Here is a 17,215-nt window from a genome sequence, read left to right on the forward strand (position 1 = left end):
ATATAATCTTTCTGTTGGAAGTGGTCTCCGCTTGTAACGCATTGGAAGTTAGAAGAGTGTCACGATGCATTGTTGTAGTTTAAATTAGGTGGTTGGTTTTCTCTTTTCAATAATAAACTCATCATATAGATACCAGGAATAAAATTTTGTATTTGCGTCAGACCAAAACTTCCTAAAACTTTTGCCAAATACAGCTAACGTAATCTAATCCTAAGGTAGAAAAGCCTTAGTATTTCAAAAAAATAAACTTTAATAAACAGTTAATTTATAAGTATGAACATATCAATGATAATTCATGTCAACACAGAAGTACTGACTACTGGGCTGGTGATACCCGAGGTGAATGAAACCCAACCAGCAGTGGCATCGACCCAGCGATTGTAAAAAAAAAATTCATCATATATACAAGGAATGAAATTATCTATTTGCGTCAGTTGCACATTTCGTCTACAAAAGATTCATCAGTGACGCTCGAATCAAAAAAAGTTTTAAAAAGAAAGTTAAAAAAAAAAAAAACAAAAACAAAAAGTCCAAATAAAGTAAGAAGTTGAAGATCATTGAGGACCAAAAATTCCCAAAAGTTTTGCCAAATACAGCTAATTGTTTCGCGTTCATTCATACCGGGGTCTAAACAGTCTTACTGGTTGTTGACTGTCATATGTTGACATCTATTTGCTCACATCTTTATAAGTTGTCCTTTTGGGTTTATTTATTTGGAAAACTGTGAGTGTCATATATAACTTCCTTTGCAATTGGATGAACACAATTGGATAGCAATGTCAATTTACGAGGGATCGAGAAAACTGCTTAGAATGTTCTGGTCTGTAATTATCTAGCTGGCTGTAGATTGGGATATGTATAAATGTGGTACGACGATATTGTTAAACAAAAATTAAAACAAATTGAAGCGTGATTGTATTGTATATTAAAATTGAGAATGGAAATGGGGAAGGTGTAAAAGATACAACAACCCGACAATAGAACAGACAACAACCGAAGGCCACCAATGGGTCTTCAATCCAGCAAGAAACTCCCGCATCCAAAGGAGTCCTTCAGCTGGCCCCTAAACAAATATGTTACTAGTTCAGTGATAATGGACGTCATACTGTCCTCCGAATTCTACTCAAGAAACTCACTTTGAGATGTTTTCTCATGACATTCGGTATTGGTTTAATGTTATCAAGTTACGAATCCACATCACTGATAAAGTGAGGTATTTTGGAACTGTATCAGGAGGACTATATCATAGAGGCATGTCTTTACTTTTGTAGATGTGATATCGGATGTTGTTTCATTTCATTCTGTGTTAAATCATGTAAAAACACAGTATACAGCTGTCCAAACTGTATAACCCCCATAAGAAAGCAAAACCGAATTTAGAAATATTGGAAGATGAAATATCCGACATGTTACAGATTTCCTCCAATTATATTCTAGGGAAGAAAACAAACATAAATCTAGAGGCTGCATGATATGACTTGCGTGTTGCTGCAAGCAATACATCACTAAGTTTTCTCTTCGACTAAATTCATTGGCCTCCAAACTGATGTGTGTAGAGTGGCCATCTACAAATAACACGACTGGAAGGGAAACCTTTATTGCTTTAATGTGTGGTAGGAAAGTCTCACGAAGCCAAGTAAGAAAAAGGTCAGAATCCATCCAACCATTAATACACCTTATCACTATTTGTCCGCCATTGCTGGATATCACACAGGTTCCCGTCAAATTTTGACGTCATAAAACAAAATATCTGACGTCACAATGGAAAAGTGATTGTTGTTTGCGTCAAAAGTTCAAGCGGCCGGGTCAGCGTTACATAGCCATTCTTCCCCCATGCCAGTTTTTCCCCCGGGAGAAAAACTGGCATGAGCCAATCTTTCCCCCGGGGAAATTTTGGATCATTGCCATTCTTCCCCCGCGGAAATTTGGCAATACGTATGCATATAGTCACTTTTCCCCCATGCCAATCTTTCCCCCATAATATAGATTTCACTATATTTATACAAGTTTGAAAATTAAATCCAACAGAGTTAGAATTATATTTATACAAGTTTGAACATTAAACCCAACAGAGTTAGAATTATATTTTTACGCTGACAAATATTTTTTTTTTCAATTTACATTAACACAAGTCTGTCTATACATGTTCATCATTCTGTCTATGTGTCAACTCGTTTGTTTTTATTTCCACCAGTCTGTTACAATAGTCTGTCTACATTCTCAAAAGTCTGGATATGTTTCCACAGGTCTGTCTTTGGTCCACTAATCCGTCTACATTTTCATCGGTCTGTCTATGTGTCCACCAGTCTGTATGCATTTTCAATAGTCTTTATATTCACCAGTCCGTCTTTGTTTCTACTATTCTGTCTACATGTCCACCAGTCTGTCTCCGTGTTCGAAAGTCTATCTACAAGTTTACCAGTCAGTTTACGTATCCATTAATCTGCCTACTATACCAGTCTGTGTATGTGCCCACTAGTCTGTCTATCCATGTCTACCAGTCGGTCTATATGTCTACCATATTATACTATGTCAATGTGTTCATTGTCTGCCTTCGTGTTCATCAGTCCGTCGGGAATTGCATTTTGTTGTGTTATTTTGTCTGATATTCCAAATCTGTATTATGCTGAGATTTACATGCATTCTTTTGACTTGAAAACTTACTATAGGTGTATACCCCTTACTAATACCCCTATGCTTTGAAATGCCAAAAAAATTTCGTTGGGATTTATCATAAGCTAAGACAACATTTTTAATATGCATTGCCACAACAAGTTACTTTGCAGGTTTAGTTTTTCTGACAACAGGCTAGTATGACAAGTAAAGCTTAAAAATAAGATATTCTTATCTATCTCGGGTTGAAAAACCATACTAAATAAATAGTAAATATACTTGGTTTCGCAGTTAATACCTGTCTCTGCATGCTTTTTTTTTTTATATGTAATGTAGCAATATCTCATACAAAACAAATCGTTAGTAGTCAATTCGTTATTAAACAACAACCAGTCTTGGAGAACATGATTGTTATTAGTTGTAATTGGTTTTGAAATAGCTTTCATTAACTGAGAGTACTCTTATTCCGGTGCTAAGTGATTATTGTGCACCATACCAACATTTTTTGTGAAGCCAATTGCAACTGATATTTAACATTTTTTTCTTATGGTGTGCTGTCCAAAGCTGGATTATTGGGAGGGGGGAATTTTTAAAGCCGCCACCTTCTTTATGTGCCATTCCGAAGCCAGGAGCATGTAGTACAATTATGTTGTTGGTTAATATTGGTTAATTATTAATTAAATACCAAACAGAAAACAAACAAATATAAACATGTATATATAACACATGTATATTAATACAATGAAGGTTTCGTATCGCTAAAATATTAAAAATAAGATGTTGCTATTTTCTTTTTAGATAAAAATTTGGAACTGACGTCGGCGACGTTATAATTCAAGGGGGAAACATTAGCTTCTCGTGCTATAAGTGGGAAAAATTGGCTTGATCCTGGTTTTCCCCCCATAACACTGAGGGGGAAAAGTTGGATCATGCCAATTTTTCCGGGGGGAATAATTGGATCGATCCAGTTTTTCCCCCCGGAAAAATTGGCATGGGGGAAGAATGGCTATAGGACACCGGGATTAGCGATAAGGTCTGGCATTTTCAAAACCCTCAAGTGGGTTGTATTTGAATCTTACTCCTGGACATACAATCATTGGTGGTATGTAATGGGCTGTTGCACTATCACTATTTGTCCGCCATTGCTGGATATCACACAGGTTCCCGTCAAATTTTGACGTCATAAAACAAAATATCTGACGTCACAATGGAAAAGTGATTGTTGTTTGCGTCAAAAGTTCAAGCGGCCGGGTCAGCGTTATATAGCCATTCTTCCCCCATGCCAGTTTTTCCCCCGGGAGAAAAACTGGCATGAGCCAATCTTTCCCCCGGGGAAATTTTGGATCATTGCCATTCTTCCCCCGCGGAAATTTGGCAATACGTATGCATATAGTCACTTTTCCCCCATGCCAATCTTTCCCCCATAATATAGATTTCACTATATTTATACAAGTTTGAAAATTAAATCCAACAGAGTTAGAATTATATTTATACAAGTTTGAACATTAAACCCAACAGAGTTAGAATTATATTTTTACGCTGACAAATATTTTTTTTTTCAATTTACATTAACACAAGTCTGTCTATACATGTTCATCATTCTGTCTATGTGTCAACTCGTTTGTTTTTATTTCCACCAGTCTGTTACAATAGTCTGTCTACATTCTCAAAAGTCTGGATATGTTTCCACAGGTCTGTCTTTGGTCCACTAATCCGTCTACATTTTCATCGGTCTGTCTATGTGTCCACCAGTCTGTATGCATTTTCAATAGTCTTTATATTCACCAGTCCGTCTTTGTTTCTACTATTCTGTCTACATGTCCACCAGTCTGTCTCCGTGTTCGAAAGTCTATCTACAAGTTTACCAGTCAGTTTACGTATCCATTAATCTGCCTACTATACCAGTCTGTGTATGTGCCCACTAGTCTGTCTATCCATGTCTACCAGTCGGTCTATATGTCTACCATATTATACTATGTCAATGTGTTCATTGTCTGCCTTCGTGTTCATCAGTCCGTCGGGAATTGCATTTTGTTGTGTTATTTTGTCTGATATTCCAAATCTGTATTATGCTGAGATTTACATGCATTCTTTTGACTTGAAAACTTACTATAGGTGTATACCCCTTACTAATACCCCTATGCTTTGAAATGCCAAAAAAATTTCGTTGGGATTTATCATAAGCTAAGACAACATTTTTAATATGCATTGCCACAACAAGTTACTTTGCAGGTTTAGTTTTTCTGACAACAGGCTAGTATGACAAGTAAAGCTTAAAAATAAGATATTCTTATCTATCTCGGGTTGAAAAACCATACTAAATAAATAGTAAATATACTTGGTTTCGCAGTTAATACCTGTCTCTGCATGCTTTTTTTTTATATGTAATGTAGCAATATCTCATACAAAACAAATCGTTAGTAGTCAATTCGTTATTAAACAACAACCAGTCTTGGAGAACATGATTGTTATTAGTTGTAATTGGTTTTGAAATAGCTTTCATTAACTGAGAGTACTCTTATTCCGGTGCTAAGTGATTATTGTGCACCATACCAACATTTTTTGTGAAGCCAATTGCAACTGATATTTAACATTTTTTTCTTATGGTGTGCTGTCCAAAGCTGGATTATTGGGAGGGGGAATGTTTAAAGCCGCCACCTTCTTTATGTGCCATTCCGAAGCCAGGAGCATGTAGTACAATTATGTTGTTGGTTAATATTGGTTAATTATTAATTAAATACCAAACAGAAAACAAACAAATATAAACATGTATATATAACACATGTATATTAATACAATGAAGGTTTCGTATCGCTAAAATATTAAAAATAAGATGTTGCTATTTTCTTTTTAGATAAAAATTTGGAACTGACGTCGGCGACGTTATAATTCAAGGGGGAAACATTAGCTTCTCGTGCTATAAGTGGGAAAAATTGGCTTGATCCTGGTTTTCCCCCCATAACACTGAGGGGGAAAAGTTGGATCATGCCAATTTTTCCGGGGGGAATAATTGGATCGATCCAGTTTTCCCCCCGGAAAAATTGGCATGGGGGAAGAATGGCTATAGGACACCGGGATTAGCGATAAGGTCTGGCATTTTCAAAACCCTCAAGTGGGTTGTATTTGAATCTTACTCCTGGACATACAATCATTGGTGGTATGTAATGGGCTGTTGCACTAGTGCATGCAAGCACAGTGATTTGGGTTTTGTCTGAGATGGAAAAATTATAAACCTGTTTCGATCCTCTCATCGTTTAAACTTTGGAATGCGGAATAGGGTATTTCCCTTTTGGGCGGTATTTGTGTTAACTGATTTTCTATTGGTTGTATATATATAGGCCTAAGATTTCCGACGGCCAGAAATACCCGACAGCACTCTAATCTGCAATCAATGTTTTTTTTTTCTTTATACAGATTTTGAATTGAATAAACCTTTTTTATTTCGATTTATTTATTATTCAAAAATGTTGATCAATCTGTTTTTATAAATAGCTTCACTAAGTACGTGAACTTCAGCAGATAAAAAAGAGGGACAAAAGATACCATAGAATCACCATAGGGAGAGTCAAACTCATACATAGATCGAAAATAAACTGACAACGCCATGGCTAAAAATAAAAAGACAAAACAGACAAATAATAGCACAGAAGACACAACATGGAAAACTAAAGACTATCTAAGCAACACGAACCCCACCAAAAACTGGGGGTTATCTCAGGTGCTCCGGAATGGTAACTTGAGCAGATCCTGATCCACATGTGGCACCCGTCGTGTTTCTTATGTTATTTAGTTATTTACTGTTTCCTCCTCATGTATTTATGTAAAATTTGTCTTCTTTTTTTTTCGTAATTGATTTATTCCATTTTCTTGGAAACTTTATTTGCGTCAATTGAATTTTTTTGTACTACTCTTCGAACTATGAATAAGTGGTGGTTTCTTAGAAAAAAAAATAACACTATAGTACCGATCCACCTCCCCCAAAACAAGTGACTACTATGCTTCTTTCAAAATATACATATGTGGATTGCAGTGAAAAGTGCGCGACAAACTTTGTTATGAATTTAACTAGCCATAGCCTGAACTTTATGAAAGAAATTCCTATATCAGCTTTTGAAAATAGGACGCCTGAGCAGAAAATGTGCAACTCTCTAGCTAATACTAAATATTGCTTGTTTTAACGTTGTTTCTAGGATATGTAAACATTATCAGCATATACAAAGTCATTCAAATCGAAGATGTATTATAACTGGCACAATACACAGCAAACGATAGTATGTTGAAAATGACAATGGAAAGTCTTACCGTTCTAAGACCCAATTCTATAAGAAAAAAATCAATATGCATGAGCTTGTGTTCTGAAAATCGACTTAAGTGGTTTTTGTTTTCTAGACTGTTATTTGTAAGGCTATATATATACAATTAGATCAATATAAATAAGTGTGTCGGTTCAATTACCTGAAGAGAGTGAAAATCGAATTGGAGGTTGCTAAAATGCGAAAGCGGAAGCGAAACGGAAGAGATATATGCATTTTAGATGTATTGTTACAGTGGGTACAACAAAATAAGTTGAAAATACACCTTGTTCAATTGTTTAGTGAGTGTGACACTGGCACTTATTCAAGACACTGCCGCTGATGGAAATTAAAACCATGCATTTGTGCAAAATGTTTTTTTATTATGCTATATATATAGGGAGTAATATATTTCATATATCAATATTTTTCGGTATTCGGTTATTTAAAATATCGATATTGGGCCATTTTTAAAAAAAAATCAACATGTAGACGAAAGGTTTCATACAAGTCGGATAACACTGGTGAACATCACGTTGTTTCTGCATAGTTCATTGATGTTCTTTTTTTCAAATTTATCAGAATTCCTTAAATATTAAATTGCGTTGGTATGGCATGAAATTGCATCGTTTTTACACTTATATAAATCTTTAGTATGCCGGTTTTTTTCTAATTTTCTCAAACGTATATTATCTCAAACGTATAACAAACAAAAAAAAAAGGTTTAATTAAAACTATGTTGTATTCGTAGTACGTTGTACTTACAATTATTGTCTTATAATATATAAAAAGTCTATCAAGTCTTGTCATGGATATTGGGCCACCATATTTTATAAGACTTGAATCTTTGATCAGTGTTTTCAACCTCAATGACACTTGAAGTCTTCGGTGGGATGTATTGCCCCTAGAAAGAAATCAGAACTCCTGCAGCGCTGACATCAGTGGCGGATCTAGAAATTTCCATAAGTGGGACCCATTTGCCGCCTATTAGAGGGGCCCGCTCTGGTCATGCTTCAGTGATTCCCTATATAATCAACCATTTTTTTCCAGAAAAGGGGGGCCTATCTTAATCCACCTCTGGGCATATTTCACCTACCCTGCTTATACATATGAACTAACCGTCAAGTTATTAAATTTTGAAGTTAAGGTGGTACCTAACACTACAGGGAGATAACTCTGTTAAATCAGCTAATTGTTTTAATTACGTAGTGTTGTAAAGGGAATATTAAGCTTCTCAATGATCAAAATTGGTGTTTGTCAAACTGCTATATAACTAGTGTATTTTTTCTGATAAATTGGTTGGTTCAAAATTTTAGAAATTTTTATATTTTGGTTAAAGGGTCAAAGTAAATACTTTGTCAAAATTTTATGGAAATTAAACGAGCCAAATAAATGTTAATGAAAGTGTTGGGTACCACCTTAAGATTGAACATTCAGGTTTCTATATGGTCGCTTCCTCTCGAGACACACATTACCATTGCCAGATTTGGAACTATATCTCTAGTTTTATGTTTTTCACTGCTCTTGGAAATCGTAGTAATTTCTTTGATTTTCAATTTGTTTGGTTCGAGGTAAACTGGTAATCAACTGATATACTTGTAACTTTTCGATTCACAATGCATGAAATTAGTCATTATATTATATCTTGAAGCTTCAAGGTGAATTATTGTGAATCAATCAGATTGAATAAAAATCTGTATATATATAAAAAAAAAAATGCGAGTTCAGTCTGTTTTATTTTTAAAATACTTGACTGCTACTTTTAAATGTAATAAATATTTTTCTAAGTCTGTTTTTTTGTTACTTTTTGTCATATTTGGTTTGTTTTTTATCCATACTCGAGTAATTGAAACCATCTTGATAAATTCATGAACATAACATGTTTTGTATATTTCTATGCAAGTAAAGCCCTCTATTATTATTATAACACACTACATTTGTAAAAATACTACATATTTGCGTGATACGTTCGAATATGCCAGACTTATTTTAGGTTAATTTGACCGGAAATGACTTCAATTTGCGCACGACACAGATTTATTGTTTGTTGACACACCTTTGGACTATCTTATTTACAATCGTAAAGTGTAAGTAATACAAGCTAGATACGTTTATTGAGAGATTACAATCCCTTATTTGACATATTTATGTCTAGTGTGGCTTTTTGTTTTTTTCTTTAGCTATCCATTTTCACATGTAAAATGTTTGAAAGAGTTCGCATGTTCGACAGATACTCTTTGGTCTTCGATTCCCAAAAAATAAATAACCTGTTATCTCTAAATAGTTTTAAACTTCCTTGTAATAGAAAGTTTGCATTAGGCCCTTTATAGTGAATAAAGCTCCCAATGTAGTTTTTTGGAACCCATGACTACCATAGTATTATATTTTGGAACCAAGTAAACTGTTAAAGACTAATTTTTTTTCTCCATATTCTTAATGATATTTTCGATAGACTAGTCATTCTATATTTGTCAGGCAAAACAGAAGTTCCAATACACCTTTGCTAATTGTACGTCACAGAAAGGTAATTTCTTTACATTACCAAGATCACAAAGGTTCCTGTAAAATGTCCCCAGAAGAATCCAGGTCCGTTTGCGCCCATTCATGTTCACACCCTATCACATTCGCCCCCTTTCACTTTCGCACCCTACACGTTCGCACCCAGTTTTTATTGGTTTTGTGTATTCCTATAAGTATATATTTGTTGTCATAGTCCTAAATTAAAGTGAGACAACGTGGTTTTTGTCGAGCCTGCAACTTTTGTTGCAGAAAGCTCGACATAGGGATAGTGATCCGGCGGCGGCGTTAGCTAACTTCTTAAAAGCTTTATATTTTAGAAGTTAGAAGACCTGTATACTTCATACTTTGTATATAGATGCCTCATGTTACGAACTTTCCGTCAGTCACATGTCCAATGTCCTTGACCTCATTTTCATGGTTCAGTGACTACTTCAAAAAAAAGTTCAGATTTTTTGTAATGTTAATTTCTCTCTTATAAGTAATTGGATAACTATATTTGGTATGTGCGTACCTTGCAAGGTCCTCATGCCCGTCAGACAGTTTTCACTTATTTTAAACCTCGACCTCATTTCATGGATCAGTGAACAAGCAGTGCATTCATTAAGACCCGGTACCCGGTACTTTTACCCGCCTACGGAAGCGTCTGGTACCGGCAGAAAAAATAAAAATACAAAAAAAAATAATGTGTAAAATTTTTTTGAAATCGTTCAAATCTAATTTCTTTCTTTCCTAAAGTGATAATCTCCGTGTACGCCGTGAATGTGTATGTTTATAGGTGTCTTCGTCGAGGTCCGCGTTAAAATATAGATCTATCTTCTGCCAATTTAGGTACACCTCCAAAGTAAGGAGTAGTGATTCTGATAAACCATGTGTCCGTATCTGTATCGTAAGAGCGCTTTAAAATGCGACGATTTAGCAGTATATTTTCAAGCGGCAAATTGTTGATGAATATAAACAACAACAGCATAACTATGTCTAAGAAAAGGAAAGCAGCTTGTATCACAGATTATTTTATGAATAAAAGGTTTAATAAAGGTGAACATTCTATGAAATTCAAAAAATCGTTAATTGTATCAAATCAGTTCGTTTCCCGTTGGACCATACGTTGTCCCTGATCACCGTTTTCTCTATATGTGTTCTATGTTGTGATTTAATGACTGCTGTCTGCAGGAAATTTTTAGTGTAAGACTTCGTGAAACAATATGAAGTAACATATATAACTGTTACGTTTACAAAATATAAAATTTGACCAGATTTTAGACTTCTTAAATTAAAAAAAAAGACAGCTCTGAAGAAGTGAAAAATCACAGTTTTACAATTACTTACTATAGTTAAGAAGCCTATAATTAATTTGCCCCCCTTTTCACAATCACCCCTTTATATCAATATTAAAGTTAAGCGAAAGTTAAATACATTTTTTTATCTGACAAGAACAATCATCACAACACTTAGCATATATCAAAAACGTTTGTTTGCTGTTTTGCATGAGAGCATGTTAATTGTTTTTAAATTGTTTGCATGACACTGTTAAATTTTTCATGTGTATACATGTACCAGCTTTCTGCTATGGCAGCACCAACATTTAAACAATCTACAACTACCAGACAGGACTGTGGCCAGATCATTGAAAAGAGCAACATCTACTACAGTTTATCTTAGGTAAGAGGTTTGCATGTATTATTTTCATTTTTTTAATTATTTTTAAATTAATTTGTTTGTTGTCTCTTTGACATATTCCCCATTTCCATTCTCAATTTTACTGTTGAAGTAGGCACATGGCTTCTGCATAGTAATATGATATTATAACTAAGATTTTTAATTAATTTATTATTTACATTTTGCCCAAATTTACATTTGTCTAAAGTGGTGGTAGCTGCTGCAAATCTAAAATTTTTAGCATTGTACAGTTTAAACTTTTGAAATTTTATACATATATATATATATGTATTTTATGAATTAAAAGAAAATATAATTTATTTTTATTTATATCCTTGCTTTATAAAAACACGGAATGTCTGCTGTCCACCTGTGTATTCCTCTGTTCAAAAGTATTTTTTATCCACAATTTAATAACTGAATGATTTTAAAAGAAACTCCCACAGAATCTTAAATTCAAAATTGAAAACTACTCCACAAATTTTAGTAAAACTTACATTCACTATTATTCCCACTGTTTCCGTTTTGACAAATGATTTATCTATTTTTTTAGATGATGATGAGTCACAGTCAGAGGCAGCCCCCACTCAAAATTCCACTCCAGAAGATACAGATAAACATGATAATCATAAAAATAATGAAGTAGAGATTGAGAACTCGCCTTTAATTAAAACTAATTCTACATCTCCCTGCACAGTTTCAACAACTTCAACAACAAACTTTGAAACTCAAAGAATAGAAATTGACATAGAAAAACAGAGAAAACTACTTGAAGAAACATTTAAAGATAATACTAAGAAAATCCACCATTTTTCCATCTGTAAAGATAGATGTGAGTCTCTAAGTTTTGAAGACCCTCAGTCAACATCAAAAAATAAACACAGATTTAAACATAGCACTTTGATGGACAAAAATACCTCCTTCAGTCAAGATACAGGGTTATGGTGGCTTGTCTATATAGAACAAGAAGGAATGTACTGTCTCCTGTGCAAAAACCATCACAATTTAAATCCAAAGAACAAAGATATTTTTTGTATGAAACCAGGTCTGCGATTCAGAAAAGAAGCTATACAGGACCATTCCAAATCCAAGGTTCACAAAGCTGCAGAACTTGAAGAAAACATACAGAGAGTTTCCCCATTTCAAAAAGAGGTAAATAACAGGAAAGAATATGCATCAGAAGTACTTTTAATTGCATTTACCTCATTGTATTGGTTGGCCAAAGAAGAGGTGGCAAATAGCAAATTTAAATCACTGATTAACTTGCTAGAAGTAGTTGGAGTGTCACATATGAAACACTTTAACCATAGCAGTGCTGGGTCAATCCGTGAAATGTTCTTGAGTATAGGAGATGTTATAACAGAAGACCTAGTACAAAAAGTAAATATGGCTGATAGTTTTGGGCTGATGATAGATGAAGTAACTGATATTTCTTTGATTGAACAGTTAGTTTGCTTTATACAGTATGTTGATAGAGCTGGGTGCCCAACAATTCATTTCCTTTTTACAGCTGACCTTTTGAAGGAATCAGATTCAGCAGATGCTGCAACAATTGTAAAAGTAATAAAAGAAAAGTTACTGAATCTAGGGATTGACATAAGTAAGCTCAGAAGCCTAGCAACAGATGGGGCTTCTGTGATGACTGGAAGAAAGAATGGTGTGGCTGCACTGTTGAGAAAAGAACACCCAGGAATTATAAATATTCATTGTATCTGTCATAAACTAGCACTTGCATGTGCAGACACAAAGACAGAACTTAAAGATATTGATCTGGCACAGCTGACTCTGATACAATTATGGAAGTATTTTCAAAACTCTCCGAAAAGAACTGCAGTTTACTTGAAAGTACAAGAAGGTACAAAAAATCTTAAGCTGAATGAAAGTTCCAGAAAAATGGTTGCAAAGAGACTGAAAAAGGCATGTACAACTCGCTGGCTTTCATTTGACTTATCAGTTCAAGCTGTTTTTGACGATTATGCTGCAGTTCTGCAAACCCTAAGTCAGTTAAGCGAGAAAGACACTGCAGCCTATGGATTGTTAAAGAGGATGAAGAAAACAAGATTTCTTGGAACACTTTACATCTTAAAATGCATACTTCCACCCTTATCAAAATTGTCAAAGATTTTTCAAACAGGCAATATTGATTTTAGTAGTATTGGGCCCAGCATTCAGTATACAATTGACACAATGGAAGAAATTTCAAAATCAAAACAACCTCTGGAAGAAATGAAAAAAGATTTACAAGATGGAAAGTTAACTATGGTAACAAAGGAATTTAAAGTCAGTGATACTGATTTTAAGCAACTGGAAACACTATTGACCAAGTATGTCACAGCCCTTAAGGAAAACATAAATTCGAGATTTGAAGATGCTCTCTCTGTCCTGAAAGCATTTGATATTTTCAACCCTGTTTCTCTGCCAGAAAGAACTGATACAGAATTCAGAAATTATGGTGTAACATCATTAGACAGCTTGATGGAATCGTTCTATCCTGACATTGAACAAGACGAGAAAAATGAAATAGTTACTGAATGGAATAAGATCAAGTACAATATGCTAGAATGGAAAAAGATGATAATAGATAATAATAATTCTTCAGATTTGAGCAAAACACAAATGATGTTAAAGATGATGTTAGCGAGAAAGACTGACTTATGCAATTTTTTCCCTCATATTATTGAGCTTGCTGATATTTGTCAATCAATGCCAGTTTCAAATGCCTGGCCTGAAAGGGGTGCAAGCACAATTAAAAGAATAAAAACTAGACTCAGAAGTTCTCTTAAACAAGACATGATAATGACATTAATGAATGTATCAATCAATGGTCCCAACACAGGAGATAGTCAGCAAGTAACAGAGAAAGCAGTAAAACGTTGGAGAAGTGAGAAAGACAGAAGAAAACTTCCAAAACAGAAACCCAACAATAGGACAAATGAAAGTGAAGGAGCACAAGAAAATGTAATTGAAATTCAAACAGTTGAAGCGGAGTGTCAAACTGATGTAACAGGAGACAATCAGCAAGAACTTATAAGGGAAGAAGTGAGAGCTGCATGTAAGCAGATGATGATTGAATTTGGGCAGATTGATGATAATGATGATGATGAAAGTGATAATGACAGTGAATATGACTTTGATTAAAATAAATCATATATGACACTAAAAACTTACACTTGACACAGTTATGATTATAACAAAAGATTGAAAGCAATAAAAAAAAGCTACAAGTTTTATTATCAGTTTTTTTAATACTATACTACATTGTATGCAACTTATGAAGTTTCATTCACAATAATGAATATTGAACAAATGCAAAACATTTAATAAAAGTATAAAAACAAACAAAACATTTAAACAACATTTCACATGAAACCCCTGCATTATAGGTTATACATATTTTATAACTGATTACAAAATAATTATAAGCAATGTATTTTCAGATAATTACTCTAGAAAAAAAAACAATTCAATGTTAACTTACCCAAAATTGAAGCAAATATTACAGACTTTTCCCTATTTTTTAAAGTAAAAAATTAAGGCTGAAATCCCTAAAATCCAGGAGCTTCAGGGGGGCTTTGCCCCCCTGGCCCCCCTACCAGGGCTTGCCCTGGACCCACTGGGGGCCTTAGGCGGCCCCCAGACCCCTCGCCCTTTGGGTTTGGTTCCCCCTAAAATCTGAAAGGTACCACCAGTCTAAAAAAATAATGAAACCCCTGAACAAGGTTAAGTTTTGGTGGTCAAGTCCATATCTCAGATACTATAAGCAATAGGGCTAGTATATTCGGTGTATGGAAGGACTGTAAGGTGTACATGTCCAAGGCCAACCTTAAAAATATGTTTGTTTGCAGTTTTCCGACTGTACCTTCAGACTGAAGGGTCGGTAGGTAGGAAAAATATTTTATTTTATCAGCCAAAATACAGTTTTAACAAGCAGTTACACTAAACCAAGTTTCTTGTGAAGAAAAAAAAAACATTTTAAAACAACAAACACTGGACATGCTGAAAACCAACATCAATTGAACAGGCATTTTCAGATAAAAAACTTTTTAACCAAAACTGAAACTTTAACATGATAGTGTCATTATCCAATTTATGACATAATATATAGTATAATTATTAAATACTGGAACACTTATAAACAAGGAATGTCATTATGACTAGAACTGTTTTAAAGAAATATATTCAGACATGTATGCTTCTTGACTAGAATGTTTTCATGAGTAGAGTATTTTCATCAGAAAAATGTAGATATTAAAGATTTATAAGACAATGTATTAAAGAGTATTTTTAATAAAAAAGAAAATAACCATTGAATCTTCCTCAATTGAAAAAAAGGCAACTTGAAAAAAAAGTATTAAGACATTCGACTGTTTTCATATTTCTAACAATATTTAATTATATGTGATAAGGTTATATTTTTGCCAGGCTTTAATGAAAAACAAAGAAATCTAAAGTTTGGGGTGAAATCCATAGCACCCCATTAAAAGTAAATGGTCTGTACTGAAATGTTTTTAACGCATAAAAAAAATTGGCAGCATAGCTCCTAAGGACATGTTTTAATTGAATTCACACAGGCCACACAGTTTGGGTATATTTAATATTGTAAGAAAAAGAATAATTGCAATGAGTGGGGCAGTCCCCCTTATCCTAAAGGAGCATACTCATTGCAATCGAAGATAGATTTAATATAGAGAGAGTATATTTATTTTTCAAGCTAACCATTCATTTTCTCTACATCTTTGTGTAGTTAGGGTTGCTTCTTATTGATTTGGCATGATCTATATCCATTAACATTTCAAATGAGCCTATTTCTCCGTACAGGCGTGTTTACAGATATCCATGAAGATTTAAGTCACAGAGGAGTGGTTTCATCTTTGTCGTCTTCACAACGATTTGTAGAAAATATGCCATACTTCAAGCTGCTGTCGAATTATTTAACCACTGAAATTGGTTCCATAAAGTCAGGCTCCACAGATTCTGTACCCGATTTGTTTGAGACAGAATGGTTATCGTGTCAGTTATGAATATCCGCTGCATCATCGTCAATGATATCATCACACATCATTACATGTGCCTGAATCTGTATAAACAGTTTACTAATAAACTTTTTTGTTTGTTATTTGTCTTAAAATTGACATGAGACGACAGCGTAAAGTACTCCTCCGTGACTTCATGGATACCAGTAAACAATTTCCATGTGCTTTATCATTAAATGGTCACATGAACGCTTGACGGGAAGCTAAGAAAAACCGAACTTGAAATGCGTAATTGACCCAGACTTTAAATCATTTCCGGAAAGGACCCAAAGTTCCGGATCGCGTCAATAGAAGTATTAAAAAAAATTTCTTCAAATTTAAAGCAATAAAATTTTCACAGTCGGGAGGATTTTCAAGGGTCGGTCGGTAAACTGCAAACAAACAATATTTTAATTTAAGCCCAAATGGCAGGTGTCATTTGACCTTGACCTCATTTTCATGGTTCAGTGGTTATAGTTAAGTTTTTGTGTTTTGGTCTGTTTTTCTTATACTTTATGCAATAGGTCTTCTATATTTGGTGTAAGGAATGATTGTAAGGTGTACATGTCTAACTGACAGGTGTCATCTGACCTTGACCTCATTTTCATGGTTCAGTGGTCAAAGTTAAGTTTTTGAGTTTTGGTCTATTTTTCAAATACTTTATGCATTAGGTCAACTATATTTGGTGTATGGAAATATTTTATGATCTATATGTCTGTTACGCAGATTTTATTTGACCTTGACCTCATTTTCACCAGGGTTCTCACTAGGAATTTTTCATGGTGAGTCCTGGGACTCATCACTTTTAGAAATGGTGAGTCCCAAAAGATTTTGATGAGTCCAGGATGCAATGTATTTTTTTGTGTCATAATTAATGAAATGTGACGAAATACAACTTAAACCAGGCGTGTCGGGTTGGTAGATTTTATTAAATCAATAAAATATATGACCTCTTAATAGTAATTGTTCAAAATATATACATGTAACAGACTTCTTTCTGGGTCTATATCATATCCTTGATGTGGGGCCACATTGAAAAAAATGTTGGTTTGCCAAAGCCAGAGTTCCATTAAAAAGATCAGGGCGATAGGTAGGGTTTTAGTTTTTTTTTATATGAATGTA

The 17,215-nt window shown here is 34.2% G+C and overlaps 1 protein-coding gene across 2 annotated transcripts in view; it reads left to right on the plus strand.

Annotated features, from left to right (window-relative positions):
• The first annotated feature begins 8,888 nt into the window (after positions 1 to 8,888).
• The window catches only part of LOC143045110 (lipopolysaccharide-induced tumor necrosis factor-alpha factor homolog), a 41,170-nt gene continuing 32,843 nt past the window's right edge, over positions 8,889 to 17,215 (plus strand). For both annotated transcript variants that reach the window (XM_076217429.1, XM_076217430.1), the window contains exon 1: positions 8,889 to 8,992. The gene's annotated coding sequence lies outside the window, so the exon portion shown is untranslated. The remainder of the gene's footprint in view (positions 8,993 to 17,215) is intronic.

The sequence above is a fragment of the Mytilus galloprovincialis genome, chromosome 9, assembly GCF_965363235.1.
Source record: "Mytilus galloprovincialis chromosome 9, xbMytGall1.hap1.1, whole genome shotgun sequence".
Classification (NCBI taxonomy): Eukaryota; Metazoa; Mollusca; class Bivalvia; order Mytilida; family Mytilidae; genus Mytilus; species Mytilus galloprovincialis.